This window comes from Lissotriton vulgaris, chromosome 2_1 (assembly GCF_964263255.1).
Source record: "Lissotriton vulgaris chromosome 2_1, aLisVul1.2, whole genome shotgun sequence".
Lineage (NCBI taxonomy): Eukaryota > Metazoa > Chordata > Amphibia > Caudata > Salamandridae > Lissotriton > Lissotriton vulgaris.
The window spans coordinates 748,216,976-748,242,221 of record NC_141687.1 but is presented as its reverse complement, the minus strand read 5'-3'; the positions used below and the strand labels follow the sequence as shown (position 1 = coordinate 748,242,221).

The 25,246-nt window shown below is 49.3% G+C and overlaps 1 protein-coding gene across 1 annotated transcript in view; it reads left to right on the top strand.

The window, feature by feature from the left end:
- The window catches only part of PIK3C2A (phosphatidylinositol-4-phosphate 3-kinase catalytic subunit type 2 alpha), a 553,726-nt gene that overhangs the window by 351,138 nt on the left and 177,342 nt on the right, over window positions 1–25,246 (top strand). The gene's annotated exons all lie outside the window — the stretch shown is intronic.

The following is a 25,246-nucleotide window of genomic DNA, read 5'->3' as shown; positions in this document are numbered from 1 at the left end:
CCTATCTGTGTGGTGAAGCAGGTAAGTTAGATGTCTCATAGGCATATAAGCCCAAAAAAAAACACGTCTCTTGTTCTGTTCTTTGAAAAATATTGGGGAGGGTGAGCTTGAGCATTTCCATTGTCTCAAAAGGAGTTTCTGTCTTAGTTTCATGCTGTTTTCTTCTGCCAGAGAACAGGGTACCGTTTTTAATTTGCACAGCCTTCACCAGTGCCTCTACCTCCAGAAGTTCAAAATGGTGGCTGGGGTTCAGGTGCTGGCAATCTAGATATCATTCAGTGTTTATGCTTACAGAGGACTCCAAGGATTTGCACTGTCAATGGCTTGGTTTCTTTTTTTTGTATCAAGGCCACAGGCCTTTTTGGGGAACCTCGTCATGTCTGTCAGGTCCATTGCTTATAGTTCCCTCACACAGAACAAAAGTGCCAATGTATGTAGTCCAAGCTGAGTTAATGTATTTCTCCTTCAGTGGCAGACCTAATGTTGTTAAGTGAGTTGGGCTTAGCAGTGTGGCAGCGAACTCCCTGCGTAACAACCTGGTATTAGGCAATTGCTTGCAGGTATTACCTCCGTGCAGTATAGACAGCCTCCTGGGTCTTCTGCCGGCTCAGCGTAACTGTTTCCTATGCGCAAACCCATCCAGTGGTTCACACAGTCTCTTCTCCTTGTCCCACGCTGCATATGATCCTGATAGTAAAGCTACTTACATGGCTGTGCCTAAATGGTACCACAGTCTCATCAAGCATTATCTCTGTGACTACTATTCAATAAAATTTATTTCTGCTCAGAATTCTTCACAAGACATGTTTTTTGCCAGTGTCAAGTCACTCATCTATTTCCTGAGTTTTGCCAACCACCATACCACCAGAGGAGGGCTGCAAGGTGGCAAATATCTGTGCCTCCTTTCCAGCGGAGTCTAGAGAAATCATCTGTCTAGAGTCCTGGTTTGACTCCTCAGACGTTAGCTTTGGGTTGCCGCATTTTAAACCCATCGTACTTGAGAAGTTGTCCTCGTTGCTCGCATCTTTCAAATAAGGTTCTCCGCTTGAACTATTATTGCCCTCCATTTTGGAATGGGTGTTGAAGCAGTCCTGCCCATGGTCCATGAGCTTCTTAAGAGCTCATTGGCGGCGGGCCGGGTTTCTCAGAAGTGAACGCCAAGATTGTAGTCCCACTTTTTAAAAAGCCATTATTGGACCCTACCAAACCTGGTAACTACGGACCTATTTCATTGCTAATGCTCCTTGCCAAAGTCATTGATATGCATGTCAATGGACCACTGTCTACATTTATTAAGGCCAACAACCTTCTTCACAGGACACAGTCAGGGTTCCGGACCTCCTACAACACAGAGTAACCCCTGCGTTCAGCACCGGAATCCATACACCAAATATTGAACCCCAGATATACTGCAGCTCTTCTGATGCTGGATCTTGGTGCGGTGTTCCACACCATGTCTCACATCCTGCTGATTGAGCATCTGTGGAGATGCGCTGTCAACCACAAAGCATTGCTGTTGGTTGCTTCTTTTTTTATAGGGGTGCACCTTCCAAGTGTTTCAAAAGCCATACCATTCTAAAATGTATACCTTGCAGCAGGGAGTACCTCAGGGCTTCTCCCTCAGCCCAATGTTGTTTAATATATCTGAAAGAGACAAGTTTGTGATAGGTTCCTTACCTTAGAATATCCCCAGGCTTCAGACTGGATCCAGAAACTGTTTAGCAGTACCCCTGCGCGCCAGTAGGTGGCGTCCTGCGGCTCCGTGTCCGTCACTGGCGTTGTCAGCGCCGAGATGACGTCACGGAGGATACTTAGATGCCACCCATGCGCGCTGACGTCAGTTCTTACTTTTTCCGCACCAGAAAGCGCAGATCCGCATTGAGCACGTACCTCAGTCACTTTTTGACTACTCTTTTTGAGACTTTGTCTCCCCCTTTTTTCTCCTGGTGCACGTAGGGGTGCCAGCTTCAAGTCCTGTGGGACTTGCTGCCGTAACATGTCCGTGGCGGACCCCCACGATGCGTGCCTCTACTGCCTGGAGACCAATCATGACTCACGGGACTGTCAAAACTGCCGAGCCATGGCCCGAAGGCCTTGCGGGAGTTGCTGGAGGTCCGGCATTCCCCTCACCGCCGCTCTGGGTCTCGGGGCCATTCCCGAGACCGCTCACGGGACCGGAGTCATCGGTCCTCGGGCTCCAAGTCTTCGCCCTTGGAGTCCGGTAAGCGACGCCATAAAAAGAAGTCGAAGAAGCGTGTTCGCTCTCCGACACCCCTCCCCGTCGCTCTCAGGAGGCAAACGAGGGGAACAGGGGTCCGCCCCGCGGTTCATCTGGAGCCGGGGAGTCCCGAGGCCTACCCACTATACCGGGTCCCGAGGCGGCTCCCGAACAGATGGAAGAGTTTCTTGCTGCTATGGACCGCCTTTTCAGGCCTCGTGTTCCTGCCGGCGCGCCTTCGGGCCCCACGGTCCCGTGTCCAGATCCAGTTGGCCCGGCGGCTCCGCTACCGGCACCAGCCTCGGCGCCACAGGATCCTGCGATGCTGGCTCCGGCCCGACGCTACGAGGTGCAGCGCCGTAGGCTCCAGCCCCGGCAACGCACTGGGTGCTGTTTATCCCACCCCTGCCCCCAGACCATTTTGTTCCGAATTGGGATACGACTCCGGCACTGCCCCGGCCGGCGCCGCTCTCTGCGCCATTCGTCCCCTCCCTGGCCCGCCGCGACAGAGGACCCCCTTGCCCGGCAATGTGACTCCGAGCAAGATTGGGTGGACGACCTGGAGGACGCGGGTGAGCTCGATGTCTCTTCTGACCCATGGTTTGCCTCTCCTCCTCCTACTATGGAGGAAGGTGCTTCCTACACCGTGGTGCTCCGTCGGGCTGTGGAGGCTCTCAATCTCAACCTCCCTATGGTGGCCCTCAAGACCAACCTCCTTATGGAGGTTCTGCTGACGGTGTCTGTAGCGTCGGAGATGCTGCTCCCTTTCAATGAGGCCCTTACCAAAGTCCTTTTGGGCACTTGGTTGCGGCCGGCCACGGAGGCACCTGTGGATAAAAACGTTGCCAGGCGCCATCGTCCAGCGCCTGGTGATCCCGCCTTCCTGACCACTCCGCCTACGCCGGAGAGACTTTTAATTCAGGCCTCGACGACGCAGAGTGCCTTTCCCACAGCTCCGCCGGATAAGGACTCTAAACGGCTGGAGCAGTTTGGCAAGAGGTTGTTTTCCTCGGCCAGCTTAGGACTGCGGTCGGTGAACACCGCCTGCTTGTCGTTACTCCCATGCAGTGTGGGATTCCGTGGCTCTGGTCTTGCCTCTGTTATGATGAGGTCCAGGCTGTCCTTTCCCAGGCGGTTGCTGAGGGTAAAGATGCGGCTAAGTTTGCCATCAAATGTGGTTTGCATATCGCTGATTCGTTGGGCAGGGCGATCTCCACAACAGTGGTGTTGCGGCGCCACTCCTGGTTGTGTTCAAGTGGGTTCTCGCCCGATGTCAAAAGGCTCGCTCATGGACATGCCTTTTGATGGCTCCAGCCTCTTTGGCTACAAGGCCGACAGTGCATTGGAGCGCTTTAAGGACTCTCGGGCCACGGCTAAGACTTTAAGCCTTTCTACAAAGAACCCTGCCACTCCCGGCTTTCGTTCATTGTGTGCCCAAGGCAGAGGGTCCCAGGCATGCTCCTCCAGCAAGCCTGTGCGGAGCCAGCCTCAGCGGGTTCGCGGGCGTGGCTTCCGCAAGGGCGGGTCTGGAAACCAACATGCAGGTCAGCCTACATCTACCCCCGCTGCTTCTGCCTCTAAGCCTTCCTAATCCGAGCTTCAGGGAGCACCCCACGCCGGTAGGTGGCAGGGTCCGCCAACACCTCCATCCACCACTGGCGAGTCATTACATCGGACAAATGGGTGCTGCAGATAATCTGCCAGGGTTACTCCCTTCCCTTTCAGTCCTATATCCCCCCCCCCAGCCATGCTACCTTGGCACCACCACATGTTGGGGGATCATTTGGTTCTTCTCCGACAGGAAGTCACGGCCCTCCTAGCCAAGGGGGCCATTGAGTGTGTTCCCGATCAGAAAGTAGGGAGTGGTTGTTATTACCACTACTTTCTGGTCCCCAAGAAGGACAAGGGGGTGCCTTCTTCCCATCTTGGACCTTCGGGACGTCAATCGCTTCCTCCGTAAGGAGAAATTCAAAATGCTAACTCTGGCTCAGGTCCTGGCTACCCTCGACCCTGGAGACTGGATGGTAGCGTTGGACTTGCAGGATGCTTATTTTCACATTTCTGTCCTGCCGGCCCACTGGCGTTACCTGCGGTTCACGGTAGGCCACGAGCATTTACCAGTGCCCCTCGGGTGTTCACGAAGGTGATGACGGTGGTTGCAGCTCATCTGCGCAGGTCGGCGGTGTCAGTCTTCCCCTTCCTCAGTGACTGGCTGTTGAAGGCGGGCTCGCCTCAGGCAGTCGTCAACCACCTTCAGTCGACCGCCGACCTCCTGCATCTGCTGGGGTTGTCCATCAACATGCCGAAGTTGCACCTGAGTCCCTCTCAGAAGCTCCCCTTCATTGGAGCGGTTCTGGATTCAACACTTTTTCGGGTTTATCCTCCCGAGCAGCGAGTCCGGGATATTCAGGCTGATTCTGATCTTTCAGCCTCTATCACAGGTTTCGGTCAGGATGACCCTCCAGCTTCTGGGCCTGATGGCCTCCTGCATCCTGCTGGTGACACATGCCAGATGGCATATGCGGGCTCTGGAGTGGGACCTGAAGTTCCAGTGGGCGCAACATCCGGGCAACCTGTCTGACAATGTTCAGATCTCAGGGGACACTGCACGATAGTTGCAGTGGTGGCTTGCAAATCGCGATTGGGTCAGTGGCAGATCCCTCTCCCTTCCCCAACTGGAGCACACAGTGGTGACGGACGCGTCCCTCCTGGGATGGGGAGCCCACTTGGGAGAGACGGATATAAGAGGCCTCTGGTTTCCGGAGGAGTCCCGGCTCCATATCAACCTTCTGGAGCTGCGGGCGATCCAGCTTACCCTGAAAGCATTCCTTCCCTCTGTCCGGGGATGTGTAGTGCAGGTGTTCATGGACAACACCACCGCCATGTGGTATTGCAACAAACAGGCTGGGGTGGGGTTTTGAACTCCATGCCAGGAGGCTCTGCATCTGAACTTGGACGTGGCGCAAGGTCTCTTTCAGCAGTGGGGAGAACCTTGGCTAAATCTATTCACCGCCGAAGAGAATGCTCAATGTCATCAGTTCTGCACGTTGGAATTTCCAAGGCGACACTCGCTCGGCAACGCTTTTCGTCGCAAGTGGAGTTGCGATCTGTTGTACTCCTTTCCGCTTATACCACTTCTGCCCAGAGTGCTGAAGAAGATCAGGTGCGACCAGGCCCAAATCATTCTTGTGGCTCCGTACTGGGCTAGAAGAGTTTGGTATCCCGAGCTACTCAATATGAGCGTCGATCTCCTGATCCGTCTGCCTCTTCGGGAGGATCTTCTGTCGCAGCTGCAGGGGACGGTCCTCCACCCGAACCTGTCCAGCCTCCACCTCCATGCGTGGAGATTAAGCGGCAACAGTTGACACCCTTTGATCTTCCTCACGAAGTCTGTGATGTCATTCTGGCAGCCAGGCGTCCCTCCACCAAAACGGTGTACGCCTGCAGGTGGAACAGGTTTGTGGCATGGTGCACAGCAAAGGCTGTAGATCTCCTTTCTGCCCCTCTTTCTGAGGTTCTTTTGTTCCTTCTCTCTTTGGCCCAGCAGGGATCTGCTCTGGGCACGATCAAAGGTTATCTTTCGGCCATCTCCGCCTTTCTACGTCTTCTAGATCAGCCTTCTCTTTTTAAGTCCACAGTTGTTAACCGTTTCCTTAACCGCATCGCTGCGGCGGTAATTTTCCGCTCTGCGGCAAAATACGAATGGCAATGTTACATGACGAGCTCAGCTCGTCATCCGCACACGACCACCGTGGCTGATGACGAGCTGAGCTCGTCATCAGCAGCGAAGGGGTTAAAGGCATTACACATACGTTTCCACCTGTACCCTTCATAATGCCTCAGTGGGACTTGAATCTGAGTGAGTGAGCTCCAGGCTCTTTCTTCTAATCATCCTTTCCTTTCTATTCATCCGGACAAGGTGGTTCTGAGGACCCGTCCTTCTTTCTTTCCAAAGGTTGTGTCACACCCTTCCACATCGGGCAGACCATTACTTTGCCCTCCTTCTTTCCGCCTCCGCATCCTTCCAGAGTGGAAGAGAGGCTCCACCGTCTGGACCCAAAACGTGCGCTCACTTTCTATCTGCAACGTACACAGCAGTTCCGGGTGGATGATCAGCTCGTTGACTACGTGGGCGCCAAAAAAGATCGGGCCTTGCACAAACGCACCATCTCCCGGTGGGTCGTTCTGTGCATCAAAGCATGTTACTCCTTAGCCAAGAAGGAGCCTCCTGTGGGACTGCATGCCCATTCCACCAGGGCAACTGCAGCCACTACTGCCTTGGGACGTGGCGTTCCCTTGCAGGACTTTTGTCAGGCAGCTACGTGGGCCTCGCTGCACACTTTTACCAAGCACAACTGCCTTGACAGTCAGGTCCGGAGAGATGGCTTTGTTGGCCGTTCTGTGCTCCGTGACTTTCTGGTGTAATCTTGTCCGCAGACCCACCTCCAGGGTTGGTATTACTGGGGTATCTATTCTAAGGTAAGGAATCTATCACTAACATGTCTCTTTCAGATGCACAAGTTACTACTTGTGTAGAGACATTAGTTAGTGATAGATTACTTACCAACTTACCCATCCTCCCCGTTCTGCGAACTGATTACTTGGATTAAGGTCACCCCCTTTTAGGGCCCTAGTTTTATGCACCAATGGTCAGTATCTTGCATGGTTCTGCATTTCTGACACGGAAAGTCATGTACAGAACTGACGTCAGTGCGCATGGATGGCGCCTAAGTACCCTCCATGACGTCATCTCGGTGCTGACGACGCCAGTGACGGATGCGGAGCCGCGGGACCCCACCTACTGACACGCAGTGGTACTGCTAAGCAAAACTTTCCGGATCTAGTCTGAGGATATTCGAAGGTAAGGAATCTATCACTAACTAATGTCTCTTACAGATATATCGTTACACAAGTAGTAATTTGTGCATACATGTGCCTCCTGCTTGGATCATTGAACGGTTTTACAGGTATTACATACGTTGATGGTATTTGGTTCATCATTATCCTCTCCCAAGAATGCGTCAACATGGCTGCCTTGCTAAGTTAGTGTTTGTCTAGAGGAGGTAGCCGGGCGGATGGAGCAGAACTGTCCAAAGTTCAATGCAAGGAAGACCCAGGTTTTGATTCTGGGCAAACACCCCAAAATCCGGTCACCTCCTGGTGGCCTGAAACTCTTTACCCTCTACTCTGCCCCAAGCCCAGGGTTAAAACTCTGGGTATCTGAAAATAGTTACAGCTTCTGCGCGGCTCCGATTGGTTCAAGTATACTATTTGCATGCGGCCTACCATGCACCTTCATCGCTCTGGGCTCCGACTTGATGTTTCCTGTCCCCACTGTCACTGGCCCCTCTTACTGAGGTCCTGGCTGGGAGGTCCCTATGAACATACTTTTGGGAGTTACTGATGGTCTGGAGAGGAACAGAGCAGAGGGGTTGATTGGTGTGCAGCGCAGGAACGCCCCATGTATGCTGCCCGTGGCTGCCCTAAAACGTTTTGAATGGTGTGGGGTAAATCGGTCGGAGTGATGGAAGACTGAACTTCTTGAAGCTTCCTCATAGACATGCTTGTGGACATTGTCGCTTGTTATTCCTAATCGGACTTCTGTGTGTGGGGGGCTTACTCCCCTTGTTTTATTTGTCGCTCTTGTGTACTGCTCGCTGTGCAAAAGTTGGCTGTGTTCTCATTGCTGTGTATGTACTCATTTAAAATCAATAAACTTGATTATATTAAAAAAAAAACTAGGTATCTGGTCTGACCAGGAGCTGTCTTTTGACAGCCAAATCATAGCTTTGAGTAGGAAGTCTCTGTGTTTTCTTAGACGCCGCCCCTGTGCTCTGACGTCAGTTCTTTCCTTTTCTGCGTCAGCCTAGTGCAGATCCAGCGAGAGCCTGCCCCTTAGTCATTTTTTACTAACTTTTTTCTACTTTTTTCGACATCTTTTTTTTCTAATCTTTGGCTCCTGGTGCGCAATGGATGTCCCATTGTCGAACCAGCATCCAGACTTGTGACTCCTGTCACAAACTGATGTCCATGACTGACCAGCATCTCGTGCTCCGACTGTCGGGTCATGAATCCAAAGTTTTTGCGGGAATGGTCCCGAAAGCTTTTAGAGCCCAGGCAGACCGCTCCGTGTCACACTCGGTTGAGGGGAAAGTCTCGAGACCGGTCGGGGAGTCACCACACTCGTCCAAGTGTACGCACTCTTCGGGTAAGTGAATCACAAAAAGAAGGTGAAGAAGCAACGTCGCTCTACGCCTTCTCTCCGTCGGTTCATTGCTGCTCCAAGGCACAGCCATAGTGCCTGATTCAGGGACGACTCTGCGCCTCCCTCCTTTTCTGGGAGCTAGAGCGTCCCCTGCCCAGCTTTGTAAATTATACATAGCCCTTCATCACATCTTTTGGCAGTCCGACTCCACTGGCGCAAGTTTGGCCCCGCAGAGTCGATTGGAGGCTTTGGGCCTTCAATGCTGGCAGCTCCATCCCTGGTGCCGAAGGGCCCCCATGGATCCGGATCGACGCCGGTCGACAGTGCTCAACCTTCCCCGGCTCCAATCCCAGTGACGATGACCCCGGCAGTGCCCCTGGCCGACGGTGCCCCCATCCTCATCCCCGAGATGGACACGGAACGGATCAACGTTTAATCCGATGCCTGAGGGTACTTTTGTTCCCTTGTTCATCCCTGGTGGTGAGGACTGGGAGGGGTCGCTGGACCTTTTGGCGGACCAGCTGGAAGACCCGAGAGGGGAATTGGGTGACACCAGTGGTTTGGGCACCCTCCCAGACCTTGGCATGCTTTCTCCCCCTTACTTGGCTAAGGTGTAGGGAGCATCCTATGCAGTGGTGGTGCGTAGGGCAGCCGAGGCCTTGGGCCTGGAGCTCCCTACAGTGGCAGTCAGGACTACCCTCCTGACACAGGTGCTTCAACCGGCGGAAACTTCCTCTGAACCCTTCTTGCCCTTCAATGAAGCCTTCACGGACGTCCTTCTGGGCACTTGGTCCAAGCCCAGCACGAGGGCACCTGGGGAACCGACGATTGCCCATCGCCCGGCTCCGGGTGATCCCAATTTCGACAAAAACAAAACAACATTTTTAGTCTTGGAGATACAGGCAGTGAGAGGTGGACTGAAAAGCAAAACCCACTTTAAACCCACTGCCCGCAATTCAATCCTACATTTCACCAGTTTCCATCTCAGAGCCCTGCGTGAAAATCTCCCCTACGGACAGTTTCTCAGGCTCCTCAGAAACTGTAGTGATGTACAAGACTACAAAAGCCAGGCTAATGCCCTAAGTACAAAACTGCAACTTGAGGCTACCCCACACGAATCATAGAAAAAGCCAGGAAACGCGCATGCAACCAAAACAGCAAAGGTTTACTAGAAACAACGCTCCGGGAACCAGCCACCACAACTATAACTTGCGTAACCACTTTCAACGCAGTCTCGAACAAAGTATCGCACATTATCAAAAAACACTGGAAAATACTACAGACCAGCAACCTGAACTGGAACCCCCGCTTCTCTCATACAAAAAGGCCAGGTCCATAAAAGATACCCTAGTATCTAACACCCAGCACCTCCACAACAATCAACCAATACAGTCCTCAATGCCTGGGGGCTTCCGAACATTGTTGGCCACTTTCCATGTGGTAACTGCAGTGTAGGCTACATCACAAAAACGACCAAAAGCCTTATTCTGGAACCCGGGAAAATGTGGTAAATAAGGCAGCACAGGAACTGAAACACTGCACACGTCATCTACCGCATCGTATGCCCCTGCAACCTTAACATACAACGGGATGACAAACCGCAAGGTAAAGACCAGGATCTGTGAACATCGCAGCACCATCAGATGTAAGAAAAATACCACACGAATGACTAACCATTTCTTAGAGGTAGGCCCTACAACCTATGACGTGTTGAGTCGTCATTGAAACACTGAACCCCATATACCAAACATACAGTCGCCTCTTCGTAAAAGAGCAGAGATGGATCTATCGCCTGTCCAGCCACAAGACAGGCCTTAATGATAACATTCAGAGGACCAGCCTCAGGAAGCCTCCATGAAATCCCCATATGGCTCACCAAAAAGTAGATCTAGTAATTCGCAACAATGGCGCATTACCTACCATCCCATGTGGCTAATACACCACTTTCTCCATCCTAATGTCCTATGGAACAGCCTCAAAAAACCTCCATGTATTCCCCATATGGCTCATCAAACAGCTAATACAGCAATAAGCTCCAATGGCTCATTATTGACAAGCTCATGTGGCTAATACAAAACTTTTTCCATCCCAATGTCCAACTTAATCAAAGACAGGGCCACATCAATCTGCTTTGCCAATAATACATTGAAACCTCCATGAAATCCTCACGTGGCTCATCAAACAGCAGATCGTATACTAAGCCCGATGGCACATTACCAACAAAACCCATGTGGCTAATACACCACTTTCTCCATCCTAAAGAATAAACAGGACAGGGCCACACCAACCGGCTTTGCCATAACTATGTTGCCCCTGCCCTTCCTGAAGCAAGACTCAGTTTTGACATCCCAATCTGCATCCCTTATTCTTTTTCATTATTCTTTTTTGTTTCAGATTTATTGACCACTGCATCTACCCTTTAACCAATGGCACATACAGCCTTGAACCTCCTCAACAAGACCCTCCGAAGATGGCTGCTACAAGACTCACTTGTTTCTATTGAGCTCCTTGCCTCCCGTCTACCAAATTACCCCGCATGCGCAGCGCAAGTTCCGGTAGCACTAATCACTCTACAGATCGCGCAGCCCCGCACGTAACTGACCGCGTCTCGTTGCATAAAACCCTCTAGCACACGATCGGTCTTCACCAGCCGTTACTACAGGAGACCATAGCAGGCTACTAACGAGATACTCTTCTACACCAAGTAAGGTTGTGCATCCGTTTTTTAACCCGAGGCATTGGAGCACCCACAGACATCTGTGCTCACCATGTCTCCCTCTTTCTATTTTTTTAGAGTGGGACTACAGATGAGACCCCTTCTGAGCCTTGAATCTCTGCCTAACACTTAAATCTAGTGTAATTATAAGATATAAGTTTCATTTCACATGTTGGCAATATAGATGTAAACTACTTTACACCACCTTAAGCGACCACATGTCATATTTCACGAGTGGTCGGCCTCACAGGGTTGACACATTGGCCCTGTTTTTTATCCTCCTCCGCACAATATCCTCCTTGATGACACGTCGTCAACGCTGCATAACCACCAGCCTGGAGTCCCTCGCTGCATGTTATAATACAACCGCTGCGCACACCATGAGTTATCAGCTTCATGCGCCTCCACCTAATCACGGCTATGTATTAAATCACTGTGGTAGTCTCTTACTTGCGACAATGACTGCAGCAACTGCTTAAGATTGCATTTTATGTTGGTAATATATGCGTCTTGTCTTGTCCTTTTCTCTCCCTAACTTTTTCACTCACCCGGTCCTGAATAAAACCCATGTTATCTACCTTGCGGGCTGAAATATGTAGACAAAGGTATCTAGCCAACTAAGGGTAATAATTCTCCAGTAGTTGCATCACATATTTTTATTCATATCCTGGGCTGCCATTAATAAATTCTACAGGAGAGGATTCTCAGAGATCTTTTTAATTCACAACACTTCACATAAATCACACCACACCAGCTCCGTTGTAATCAGACGTTGTAGCACACCTGGGGGGTATTCGGCCACCCTGTTGGGACCCCAGTGATGAAGCATGACACCAACTAGGTTGGTGTGTAAGGTGTCTTTTAAGCAAACCTAATGGGTTCATATACTTACCACAACAGTGATTTATACAAATTTGCTTAGTGGGTCAGTCCACATTGTTTAGCCTAGTTCGGTAATACTTACCTTGGGTGGTTCCTTGTGTCCCCAGCTCTTCTAAGTCTTCTAGTCCAAGTCCGGACTTAGGTCGCAGTTTGCATTCCACTTCTATTGTCTATGGTTTGGTCTTCCCTTGGAGACCACTGTGTATTTGTGCTTACTTAGCTGGTTACATTTGAAATATTTTGTGTATTGTGTTATCTCTGGGTAGGAGATATACCAATGTGTTAGTGAGTGTATAATGAATATAGCTATTTTTATAACCACACTGTGTGGTTCTTTTACATTTAACCTACACTATATGATTAGTTCTGGTAAAACAAACTGCTACACATCCCTTTTGGACTAAGCCTGAAGGCTGCTCTCCACAGCTAATACTTAAAAAGCTTTCTATGGTTGTCTAAGACCACTAAAATCACCTTAGAGGTTGTCTGGATAAGTGCAGGGTGCTCCACTTAAATCAGTGTGCACAATATACTAAGCCATCACTTGGTCCTGATTAGTAGGATCCCAGTCAGACTAGTAATAAAACAGAGAAACACCAGCAAAAAGTGGGGGTAATCATGAAAGCAGATCTTACTTTGCTACACAACTCCCCCCCCACACTGTACTGTTAAATTTGTTGCTATTTTAGGATTCATCTTAAAACTCTGGTGCTATTTTAAACTGCTGTTTTATTTCCTGCACCTTTTTAACAAAGTCACTTTTATCTATTGTACTTACCAGCACACTTACCGCCTGAAAGGGCACCAGGGGGAGCACACTTCCTCCCGGCTGGGCTGGGAAGGGCGGTGACACTTGGGAGGCGCCATCTTGAGGGAGTGTGCGCTGTAGTGGTCTTGCCTTCCCTGCCCCTATGGACATATATGAGGACGCAGCACGGACGTGCTAAGGCTCTGGGGGCTCTGAGACGAGCAAGTGGCTCGGCTTTCTGCCACTGTATGCTGCATATTGCACTTTACATGATTGACTAAATCTGTTGTTCGCATTGAAACTGCTGAATTTGTTGCTAATTTAGGGCTTATCTTAAAACTCTGGCGTTGTTTTAAAGTGCTGTTTTAATTGCTTGCACCTTTTTTTTTACAAAGCCTCTTTTATCCATTGTACTACGCGGCTGAAACGGCACCAGGGGAGCACACTTCCTCCCGGCTGGGCTGGGAAGGGCAGTGACACTTGAGAGGCGTCATCCTGGGGAGTGCACACTCTAGTGGTCCTTTCCTCCCTGCCCCATGTACATAGATGAGCCACAGCACAGGCTAGTGCACCAAAGGCAAGCCCATCTGCGCCCAGAAGTGGCCAGAGCCAGCCTCTATGCCGGTATGGTGCCAACAGACTCACATTGTATCCGTTTTTGATAGGGATTCCTTAATCACTCTAGCACCCAAAAGGAAATGCACAACAGCTTGGTCCACGGACCTTCACTGCAAATAATTCATCTGCTACCCTCACTGCAAATAATTCATCTGCCCTAGGACTCCGGTTATTCCGGCTCCCCACAGGACGTATCACAGCCCTGTATTGGCTGAGAGAACTCAGTTTAGGGCAGCCACGCTTAACACAAGATCGCTTCAGAAACATAAAAAAACCTTATATTGGACCTACTCACGGATGAGGACCTGGATGTACTCTTCCTTACAGAGACATGGCTGTCGGCCACAGCCAACCCCACACTAGCATCAGCCATCCGGCAAATTGTAGAGTTCTTAGGAAGGACCGTGACTCTGGCAGGGAGGTGGAAGGGCAATCATATTTAAAATACACTATGAATGCACACCTTTGGAGCTGACAGGTCTCCTTGAGATCAGAGCTATAGGTTTCTGCCTCTCCCTCTCACCGAATCAATTGCTGGCAGGGGTCTTGGTGCACCGACCACACGGCTCTGCCAGTAAGTGACTGCGCTCATTGGAAGGCACATTGGTGCCGTGGGCAATGAGATATGCAAACTTTATGGTGCTCGGTGATTTTAATATTCACATAGACCACGCTAGGGAGCCAGAATCCATCGCCCTACTTAAAATTATGACCCCTTTGATGCTCAAAAAAGAGGTCTTTGGGCCCACCCATCTAGCTGGACATACTCTCGACCAGGTTTTCTCTAACCTGAACTTAGCAACTACACAGTCCATTCCTTTTCCTTGGACAGATCACTATCTCATCTCCTTTACTTAGTCCCAGGCGTGTAGTAAGCCGCCCACGAAAGATAGTGCTTTCTCCACCTATCGGGCCTACCACAAGCTACAGCCAGAGGCCATCAACCAGGCCCTGACCTCCACCTCCCCTGTCCTGACAGGTAATTTAGAATGTGACACCGCCCTCCTTGATAGCTGGATTAGCGAGACGGTCAACACACTTGCACCTATTAAAATAATTTCTCAGACAAGATCTAGCCCGACAGCCCCATGGTTTAAGGCTGAGTTCAGCTCTTGTAAAGGCAAATGGAAGAAGCTTCAGAGAATATGGAGACGGAAGTGACTTACAGACGATAAAAAATGCATACAAAGATGCACTAAAGGTATACCAGAGGAAGTCGCACTTAGACAAAAAAAGCTTTTTTGACACTAAAATTATGGAAGCAGACAACAAAGCAAAGGAAATCTTTAAAATTGGGGACTTCTTCCTGCATCCCTTGGTCTCTTAAAGAGCCTGCACCCCAACTGCGGAGTGGTGCAAAGAACTCAACCAATTTTTCTATGAAAAAATTATGTCTATTCAGAAAAGCATCCTGAAACCTGCACCCTCTCTGCAGACTCAAGGGCCGATGCCAGCTCCTTCCTCTCTCACATATGCCACCTTAGCCGTTTTCACTCCCATCCCCTCGCTCAGTCTCTAACCGCACTAAAAAGTCTTAAATCCGGTTCCCCCCTTGATCCCTGACCCACCACAGTGCTAAATATCGTGATACCGGAGATCAACCCCTCTGTTAACCATATTTTCCCCACCTCACTGGCAAAAGGGGAGGTCCCCTCCGCATGGAAGAAGGCTGAGGTCCTCTCACTGCTAAAGAAACCTACAGCAGACCCTAAGCAAGCAGTAAAGTACAGGCCCATCTCCCTCCTCCCCGCCTTCTCCAAAATTCTGGAGAAAGAAGTTAATCCACAACTTTCCACGTATCTGGAAGCCAGTGGTATTCTCCATCCTACGCAATCTGGCTTCCGTCCCCAATTCAGCACTAAGACCACGCTCCTGGAAGTTACTGAGCACATTCTAAATGTCCTTGATAAGGGTGGCAAAGCAATGCTGATACTACTCAACCTCACAGCGACATTTGATATGATACCTCATTTCAAGCTGCTGGAGCGTGTGCACAAGATAGGGATCAGACACCAGGCCTTTAGGTGGCTAGCATCACTCCTGGACAGTCGGACGCAGGAAGTCTGACTGCCACCGTTCACAGCTCAGGCCAGGCCCCTGTCAGTGGGAGTTCCACAGGGGTCTGCCCTCAGTCCTATGCTGTTCAACGTTTATCTGACACCCATTGCCACACTCGCAGAATCGTTTGGCGCTAAGGTCATCTCGTGTGCAGATGGCACTCAGCTGCTGTTTACATGCGAGAAAAATGTGGAGTTGGAGGAGAAGGTGATCTCTGGTTACCTTACCAAAATCTTTCAATTGATGGAGCTGCATCATCTGAGATGCAACCCGGATAAAACGGAGATGGTGACCTTCAGAGCTGTCCCTCACAATTTTGTGAAAGAGTGTTGGCCGAATAATCTTCCACATCCAGGTCCCCCGCAAAAGTGTGTCAAGAATCTCGGAATCAAAATTGACAGCGCCCTCTCCTTTCTCCCGCAGATCCAAGCTCTTGCTGGGTCCTGCTTCAACGTGCTTTGCATGCTGAAAACATTTCTACCACTCCTGTCTGAGGCTTCAGGTAGAAAGGTAGTACAAGCCCTGATTACATCAAGACTGGATTATGGGAACGCACTGTACCTGGACCTTCCTAACTAGCTCCTTAATAGGCTCCAGGTGGTACAGAACTCGTCAGCAAGACTGCTGCTCAGACTTCCTGCTAGGTCCCACATGACTCCTCACCAGAGAGCCCTCCTTTGGCTCCTGATAAAACAGAGGGTTGCATACAAAACTTTGGTTCTTATGCACAAGTTCTTGAATGGGACAGGACCATTGTATCTCAACAAGAGAACCAGCTCTTACACCGTCCACTCGCACCCTCCGCTCTTCCTCGGCACGCATCGCAAAGGTGCCTCGAATCAATCGACTCAGAATGGGTGAGAGATCCTTTTCCTATTTAGGACCCCTCTCATCGAACAGACTCCAACTCCACCTGAGGCGGATAGACAGCCTCGACCTTTTCAAAATGAAGCTGAAAACCCACCTCTTTAACATCCAGACACCCTCTTGCGAATCTCTTCCCCCCTCCGCCAGTGCTGGGACACTCTTCGGGATTAGCAGCGTGCTTTATATATGTTTTTTAACATAACACAACAACAAAAGGAGTTGAGACTAACCTTGCCCAGTTGATTCTTCATTTTCTAAGTGTAAATATCTGAAGAGTCCATCTACTTTGGCATGGTTACTCCCAGGTTTATGTTCCACAGAAAAGTCCATCCCTGTAAGGAAATGGACTACCTCAAAAGTTTGGGATTTTCACCCTTCATCTATTTAAGCTGTAAGAGAGGCTTATGGTCTGTCTGAACAATGAAGTGAATACCAAGTGGGTATGGCCTCAACATCTTTATGGCCCAGACAAAAGCAAAGGCCACCCTCTCAATAGCCGTCCAACGTTTGTGTAGTGAGTCTGGGTAGTGGAAGCAACCCAGTCCATTATGGTCTGGATTTTTCTCTATAATGGCTGAACAGCCATTCTCTGCCCTATCCGGCATGTTGTGGCCTTGATAGTGAGGCCTGCCTTTTGCAGAGCCTCCAGGACATTTCTGAGGTGGACCAGGTGACCCTCCCAGGTGGAACTAAAGACAGCAATATCATCTCGATATGCTGCACTACAGGCGTCCTTATTTGTGAGAAATGTACCTATGAAATCTTGCAGGTGCATTCTTCAAGCCAAAAGGCATTACAATAAATTGATAATGCCCACTAAAGGATTAAAATGCTGTCTTTGGCTTGGCATCCTCAGAGAGTCTGATTTGCCAGTAGCCAGCAGTCAGGACAAATGTTCTAAGATACTTGGCTGAGGCCAACGTATCAGTTAGCTCATCTGCCCTGGGATTTGAATGGGCGTCAATTCTAGTGACTGCATTGAGGCCTCTGTGGTTCACTCAGAGCCTCATCTCTCTCTTACCATCTTGGATATGAGGTTTTGGCACAAGGAGTGCTGGACTAGCCCAAGGGCTATCTGAAGACTCAATGACCCCACACTCCAGCATATTTTGGACCTTAGTTCTGATGCAGTCTTTGGCATGGTCAGGCTGTCTGTAATTTGTATTCTTCACCTGTGCCCTCTTCATGGGTAAACCAAGGTGGTTTTACTAGGAGTCAGAGAAAACAAATGGTTGAACCGATTGAGGACATTCCAGCAATCTTCTTGCTGCTTATCAGTGAGTCTGCCTGCCAAGGCTACCCCATCAACTGACCCATCATCAGCGTTATGATAGAGGAGACCAGGGAAAGGGTCACTCTCTTCCTGCAGTCCCTCATCAATGGCCATGAACAAGCTCATGTCAGCCCTGTCAACAAAAGGTTTTTGGCGGTTTAAATGAAGTACCCTGTGGGGACTTCTAGGAGTGCCTAGGTCAACCAAATAGGTGACCTTACTTTATTTCTCAAGGATGGTGTGGGGGTCACTGGAGACCTGCTGAGGCCACAGATTCCAGCACCCACACATTCTGTCCTGGGTGGTAAACAGTCAGTACAGCCTTTTGGTCATGCCAAGCTTTCTGAAGCTCCTGGCTGCTCTCAAGGTTTTTACTGGCCTTCTTTATGTACTCGGTCATACATGAACGCAGGCCAAGGACATAGACCACAATATCGTGTTTAGGAGGTTTGAAAGGCTTCTCCCAGCAATCCATAACCAGACATAGTGGACCCCTAACTGGATGCCCAATCAGAGGTTCAAATAGGTAGTAGCCCACTCCCTTCTGAGGAACTTCTTTGAAGGCAAAGAGAAGGCAGTTTTCCAATTCCAAATCCAATTTTCACATGAGCTTTTCAACAAGCCCATTGCACTCTGGATGTTAGGGTGTGGTAAACTTGTAGTTTACTCCTCACTCTTTCCACATTGGAGTGATGTAACTAGACATGAAGTTTGTACCTCTGTCTGCTAAGAACTCCTTGGGAAACCCCACTCTGGAATGACTCCCGGGCCCTAGCCACTACGAGAGCTGTAGTGGTCCGAAGTGGAATAGCCTCTGGATGCTTAGTCCCATGATCCACCACCACTAGGATGTAACTGTGTCCAGATGCTGTTCTAGTGTTTAGGGGACCAACAATGTCTCTCCCTACCCTCTCAAAGGGAACCCCAACAACTGTGAGTGGAATTAAGGGGTCTTTGTACTGCCACTAGACTTAGGACTGGCTTGGCAGGTGACACAAGAACGACAAAACTCCTTGATGTCCTCAGACATGTGGGGCCAGTGAAAATGAGGGACAAGCCTGTCCCAAGTCCTGCTTTGCCCAAGATGTCCTGCAAGGGGAATGTTATGTGCTAGGGGTAGAAGAAAAACTTTAGCTTCTGATGTATTACCAACCTTCTGGTGGCACCAGACTTGGGGTCTCTACACTCCGAGAACAGGAGCCCATCTTCCCAATAGATACTACGGGACCCACTAACACTTCCTGCCTCCTCCGCAGCAGCTTGCTGTCTGACCTATTCAAGAGAGGGGCAAGTTTCTGCTCCGAGCTCAAGTCTGCCCTGGAAGGACCCCTACCCTCAAGAACTCTGCCTGGTTAGGCCTAAGTTCCTCTGGGACAGTACCTTCAAAAGAGCTGAGGCCCTCTCCCTCAGGAGGCTGACTCTCACTGGGAGTTTGGGAGGAAAATAAGTCCTTACCCTTCCTTCACTTTCTCCTAGGAGCCAGCTGGTCCATTATCCAGAATCCAGTGCTCCTCCAGTGCCTAGCTGTTTGACCTGAGCCCTGGTGACAGCAAATCCTCTGGCAGAGATTCCCATCATCACTGCATGTGTCCTGAACTCCACTTCAGACCTGTCTGAAGTTTCTAAATCATTGCCTAACAGACACTCTTCAGGTAGGTCTGAGAAAACTACATCTCTTTTAGGGCCAGTTACCCCTCCCTGCTGAGATTCACAACTGCAAAGGAGTCATCAATCCTGACATTGCTGGCATTGGTCACTTGATAAAGTTGACCAAGTATGATTTGGTCCAGGTGACACAATCATACACTGGCCACTGTCTCCCTGTAAGCTATAAGTTCTTGACCATTGATCAAAGGCTTCTGTCTGCACTTGCCAAGGTTAGTGGGACTTACAAGTAAAGTTGCACGATCCATGCCAATGTCGCAGACAAAGACAGCCTGAGTGTGTGTTATGACTAGGCCAGAACCCACTTCAGAACCCAAGGTTAACCCCACTAATCCCTTGGGGGCTGTACTACCACTTGTACTGGTGCTAGGGAGTTGCCTTGGGGGCAGTGGTAGTAGCTTTCTTGGTTCTGACCTTAGAACAATTAGCATTCCTTGGCCTATGGCCGTTCTTCTTACACAGGTAATTCCAAGGTTTCTTTCTGGATGAAGTGGAGGATTGGGACCCACCCACAGAGGCAGGTTTTGGGAAACATTGTGAAGACTACTTTTTGTCTTTACCCTTCTCCACACCTTTCTCTTGAGCTTTAGAAGAATCTTGCTTCTGCTGGTCTCCACCACCATGAGCTTTCTTCTTAACCCTGGTTTGTACCCATTTGTCTGCCTTCATTCTCAATTCTTGGGGGGAGGTCAGATCGGAGTCCACCAGGTACAGGTGTAGCTGTTGTGTTGGACAATTATTAAGGATGTGCTCCCTCATCAACTAATTGTACAATATTTCGTAGTAATGCACCCTGCTTCCATGAAGCCAGCCTTCTAGAACCTCAATAGCATGGTCTATAAAATCAGCCCAATTTTGGGTGTGTGCCTTCTGTGTGACCCTCAACTTAACCCTGTATTGTTCAGTGGTTAAAGTAAACCCCGAAATCTATGAGGGCACTCTTCAGGACTGAGTAATAATCTGCATCCTCTCCTTAAACAGTGAGGAGCTTGTCTCATCCTGTGTTAGCAAAGGAAAGCCACAGGATAGCTGACCACTGCCCTTGAGGGACCTTCTGAACATTACAGCCCTATCCAAAGCAGTGATCCATTTATGGGTATCAATCCCCTCCTGGTAAGGAGAGACTATCCTGCTCAGGTTCCTAGCATCAAAGGAAAGTTCCCTGACTCTAGGTACACTAGTGCTGCCACCATGGGATTGTAGTCCCATATTCTTTCTAGCCCCCTGGACTTTCAGGGTCTCCTTATCAAGGGCCAACTGCTCTTGCTCTTGCTTGAGCTTTGCTCTCTCAAGTTTGAGTAGGTGGAACTCCCTTTCTATGGAGCCCTCCCTCTTGCTAGCGATGGAGGTCCCTTTGGAACTATCCAAGGTATTGAAATTGGCAGAGGAGGATCTAGACATCCGCTGCATTCTCTGCACTATCCCAGGAGGAATAAAGGGAGACCTACTTCTAGGGACACCCCTGTAGTATCAGTACTATTTCCTGGGTGATCAGAGTACACCAATGTGGAGTCATCAGACTCCTCCTGGTCATGCTCAGAATTAAGGTCACTAAGGGCAAACCCCTCCTGATCCAGCTTCTGGAGCATCCCCACCACTTTGTCCTACCCTTCTGTCCTATCAGCATTCTTGAGTTCATCCTGCAGAAGCAGCTTTAAGAGTTGTTTAGAGTTAGGGTTGCTACCTGTCTTGTGTCTTCTAGAGGCACACAGGGTTCTTAGTTCCTGTAACTTATGACTACTGTATTAAGAGCGTTGGGACCCACTGGGTTCCATAACTAAAGGCATAGTGACTAGGTGTAGTGTGGTATTTCACCCCCCTACCTTAGTAAAAACTAAACTTTCGAAGGTTGGAGAAAGGGTTATGCTATCCCCTTAACAACCCATCTAAAAGTTCAGTAGAACTTATTGTTTAAATCATATTTTATATGTGCCTAATGCTAGTGATAATTTTTAATTTAATCCACACCTAGATTTGCTGGTAAAACTGTGCAGGCTTTAATCCCAACCGTTACACTAATGTAGGAGGCTGGCTTAGCATATGGTGCACACTTATTTAGGTGTGGAGTACAGCCTTCAGGCTTAGTCCAGAAGGAGTGTTAAGCAGCTTGTTTTACCAGAACTAATCATATGGTGTCGGTTAAACAAAAAATAACCACACAGTAGAGTGATAAAAATAGGTATATTTATTATACAGATTCACTAACTGCGACCAAAGTCATGACTTGAACCAGAAGACTCAGAAGAGCTGGGGACATAAGAAACCACCCACAGTAACAACCCCAGAACCCCACAGAGGCTGGGTGCAGTGTGGAAACACAGTCAAGTTCCTAATGCAAGTCAATGGGAAAGTTGCGGTGTAGTTTTTAAGAAGGACCCTTCCCAGTGGACCCCGAAGAAATCCAGTGGAAGACAGAAGGTTTGAGAATCACCCCACCCTTGGATACCTCAGGAACCAGGATACCTACAGAAAGGGAAGCCGGGTGCATAGGTGCGAAGTGACGTCAGAAACCGCTATAGACCACAATGGAGGACTTCAGAAAAGATGCTGCGTTCGAGGAAGGTGAAAGAGCCCAGTGGAATCCTAGGATGGATTCTTGAAGAGGAGTACCTGCAAGCAGAGGGGACAGAGTCTGCCACTCGGACATGACCAGGAGGCATGGCAGAACAATGACCAACCATGACCGAAGATGCAGGAGTGATGACAGTGACCTTGTTGCTGCTGCTGTGAGGACCAGGTGATGCTGTAGAAGACCAGGTTCACAAGCTGTCCCACGTTGGTAGTCCAGAACCAGGGGGTCGTGGTCCTTCTGGAGCACAAACAAACCTTGGCAGCAGCAACCAACATGGTAAACGAAGAAGGTGCAAAGTTGGGACAAGCAAGATCCAAGGGACTCAACAATTGCAGTAGAGTCAAAGCAGGTCCCGAGCAAGCAGGGGAGTCCACTGAAGCCAAAGAAGACCCTCAAGGGGACCCACAGGCTGAAGGCACAGGAGTCACAAGGGGACCTCAAGCAGCTCACCAAAGATTCAGGACCACAGTGCAGATGATGCGGTGAGGACAAAGATCTTGGCAGGAAGAGATGATGGAGGCTAGTGCTTCTAGTAGCCCCGAAGATCTCTGGAGTACAGAGTCAGCAAGCCTTGGGAACTGCAAGTTGATGTAGTGAGACGGGATTCTGTTCCAGGGCTTCAGATGAGGAATACTGGCCTCAAATTTGCTGAGAGGACAGGACGGGCCTCAAGGAAGTTGCAGAATCACCACCTGTGTTGTTGAGCCTTTGAGTCCGTAGGTCCTCAGGAACAGCAGACCGCTCAGCTGCGTTGAGGTGCCTGCAGATGCAGGGGAGTGACTCCTTCACTCAGAAGGAGATCCCTTCATATTTGTTTTATGCCCACAGGCCTGAAGAGGAACCTGAATGAAGCGCAGGCACAGACAACGAAGAAGGCTTGCAGAACAGCAAGACCAGGGGCAGCAGGAGTCTTCCTCCATGCTATCTCGGTTCCAAGCAAAATCCAGTGAAGTCCGAGGTGCCCAAACTGTCAAAGTTGAAGTGGTTTCGCACAGGTAAGCCCTTAAGTATCCTGGGGAAAGGGTTGGGATGGTTGAAGGGTGCCTCCCAGAGGAGGGGTTGGACAAAGGGGAAGATACTCCCATGTCCTTTGTCCAGTTTCACACCAGAGCAGGAGCCAAGGCCTCCCTGAACTGGCTTAAACTGGGGTATGCAAGGAGGGCACGAAATGTGCCCTTCAAAGCAGTCTGGTGGTGCTTGCAAGCACTCTCATCCCAGCCCAATAGTCTAAGACCTGTCTGGAAGGTAGTCACATCTCCCTGTGACAGGAAACCTATTGTTCTACCTTCCTCTGATCGAGCTCAGCAGCAGGAGGGCAGAATTGTTTCTGGGGTCGGCAGGAGCACTGGCTTGCTGGCAGACCCTGGAAGGCTGTCACCGGGAGCACTAGGGGCTTCCCGTAGGAGCCCCCTGGTGCATTGAATCATACCTCCAACACCAGTAATGGTGTTGGGGTATGATTCCAACATGTTTAACACCAAACATACCTAGGTTCGGAAGAGCCAATATATAGTTAGCCATTGCGTAATGACTCATGGCCACGAAATGTATCAAAAGGGCTGACCACACTTAGAAAGCCTCCGGGGTCTGTAGTGGGTATCCTGCTCGTTCAGGGCACCCTCACACTTATAACTTAGCAACCTTCCTTCAAGAATGAAAGGCCTGACTTAGTGGTGACTTATAGGTTTTAAGTGCAGTGACCTCAGATGTAAGGAAATGTATATCTGCCGTAGGTGGTGCTAACACCAACTTACACAGGCTGCAATGGCATGAAAAGTATATCTGCCATAAGTGGTGCTAACACCAACTTACACAGGCTACTATGGCAGGAGGGTAAGCACAATTTGAGTGGTCTCTCATGGGTGACACAATACATGCTGTTGCCCATGGTGTACCTAGTCCCTGGCTACCATAATACCATAGATCAGGGAATTAGAAGCGTACACCAGTAGCCAATTGGGAAGGTACCACAGTCCAATTTAGGGAGAAAGCACAGTAGCTGGGGTCCTGATTATTTATTTATTTTAATGTTTTATAGAGCGCGAACTTGACCCGTGAGGGTATCAGAGCGCTTTACAGGTTCATAGAGTAATACAAGAAAGACGGTTGCAGGATCCCAGTCAGGCTAGTCCTAAAAAAGAATAACCCTAACACGACAAAAAGTGAGGGTAACCATGAAATAATATCCTACTCTCCTACACTCCCCACACATTAATAATTCTATATTAACCGTAACCTTTTAGACCCAAGAGGAACACTACACCTTTCACAGCTTTATATAAACAATGATGTGAATAATAATTACTTTAACAAAAATTGAAACCAGCAAGAAAAGAACTAAAAACTGAAAGAGTCAAAGTAAAAACTCACATCCTCTCTGAATAAGTGTCCATTAAAACACAGATGTCACCTCAGCGTTAATCACATAATCACTGAAATAGCCTGGACGTTTGTGCGAGTTCATAGTCTTCCTTTGACCAACATCAATAATGGTGCTTTTATTTCTGAAGTAAAGTGGAGAATTTGAGATCGTATATTCCTGAGAACTCACATATACGTTATTATCCTCTTGACACTTGTTAGTTTTAGCTTTAAATTTTACTACCTGATTGAGATTCCAGATCCTTTCATCATCTGTTTTACAGCATTTTTTAAGAGGTTAGTAACTCTTGTCAAGCCTGTTCTTTAGATTACCAATTATTGAGAGCATTAAATATAAACCTATACCCACCCCATTTTGTCCAACTTCGACAAGTAAGGGGCTGGGAGCGTGACCCGAGAAAAGCTGCAACGGGTATTTCCCAGTGGAGGTGCGAGGAGAGATCTACTTGGGTGTAATCCTCCCGTAAATATTTTTTCCAATGCAGGCCCTTACCTCTAGCCAATTGTTTTCCTCCATTAAGGTCGTGTCCAATCTTTCCAGTGCATTATTAGTTTCCGGGTGATAATTAGAACATCTTTTATGTGTAAAACCACAACTCTTTAAGAACAAGTCAAATTCACAGAATTGCACAGACTGCATGCAAGTGTAATCATGTGTGGCCCCTGGGGGTCGGGAGGAGAACGTGGCACCAAAGGGGAAAGGAGGTGAGAGGCAGCAGCATAGGCAGCAACAAAGGAGCGCAATAAGACTCCTTGGGAGGTGTTAGAGTCCCTGCACCAGTCAGAGCCCCTTGACTGCAGATGCGGCCCACCTAGGTGTGGGTGTGGCTTGTGGCCAAAGTGTGCCCCCACCTCCCACGTTTCCTCAAGCTCAAAGCCTCCACAAAAACTTCAGTGTCCTGACAAGGGGGGGATGACAGTCCAGTTATAAGTCCTGTTTGAGTCCTAGTAAGTGCTGCTACCTGAGTCACGCCACGAGTTGTGCAGGAAGAAGAATAGTAAACTACCTTGAGCCCAATGAGTCATCCTGACGAACGCCTTT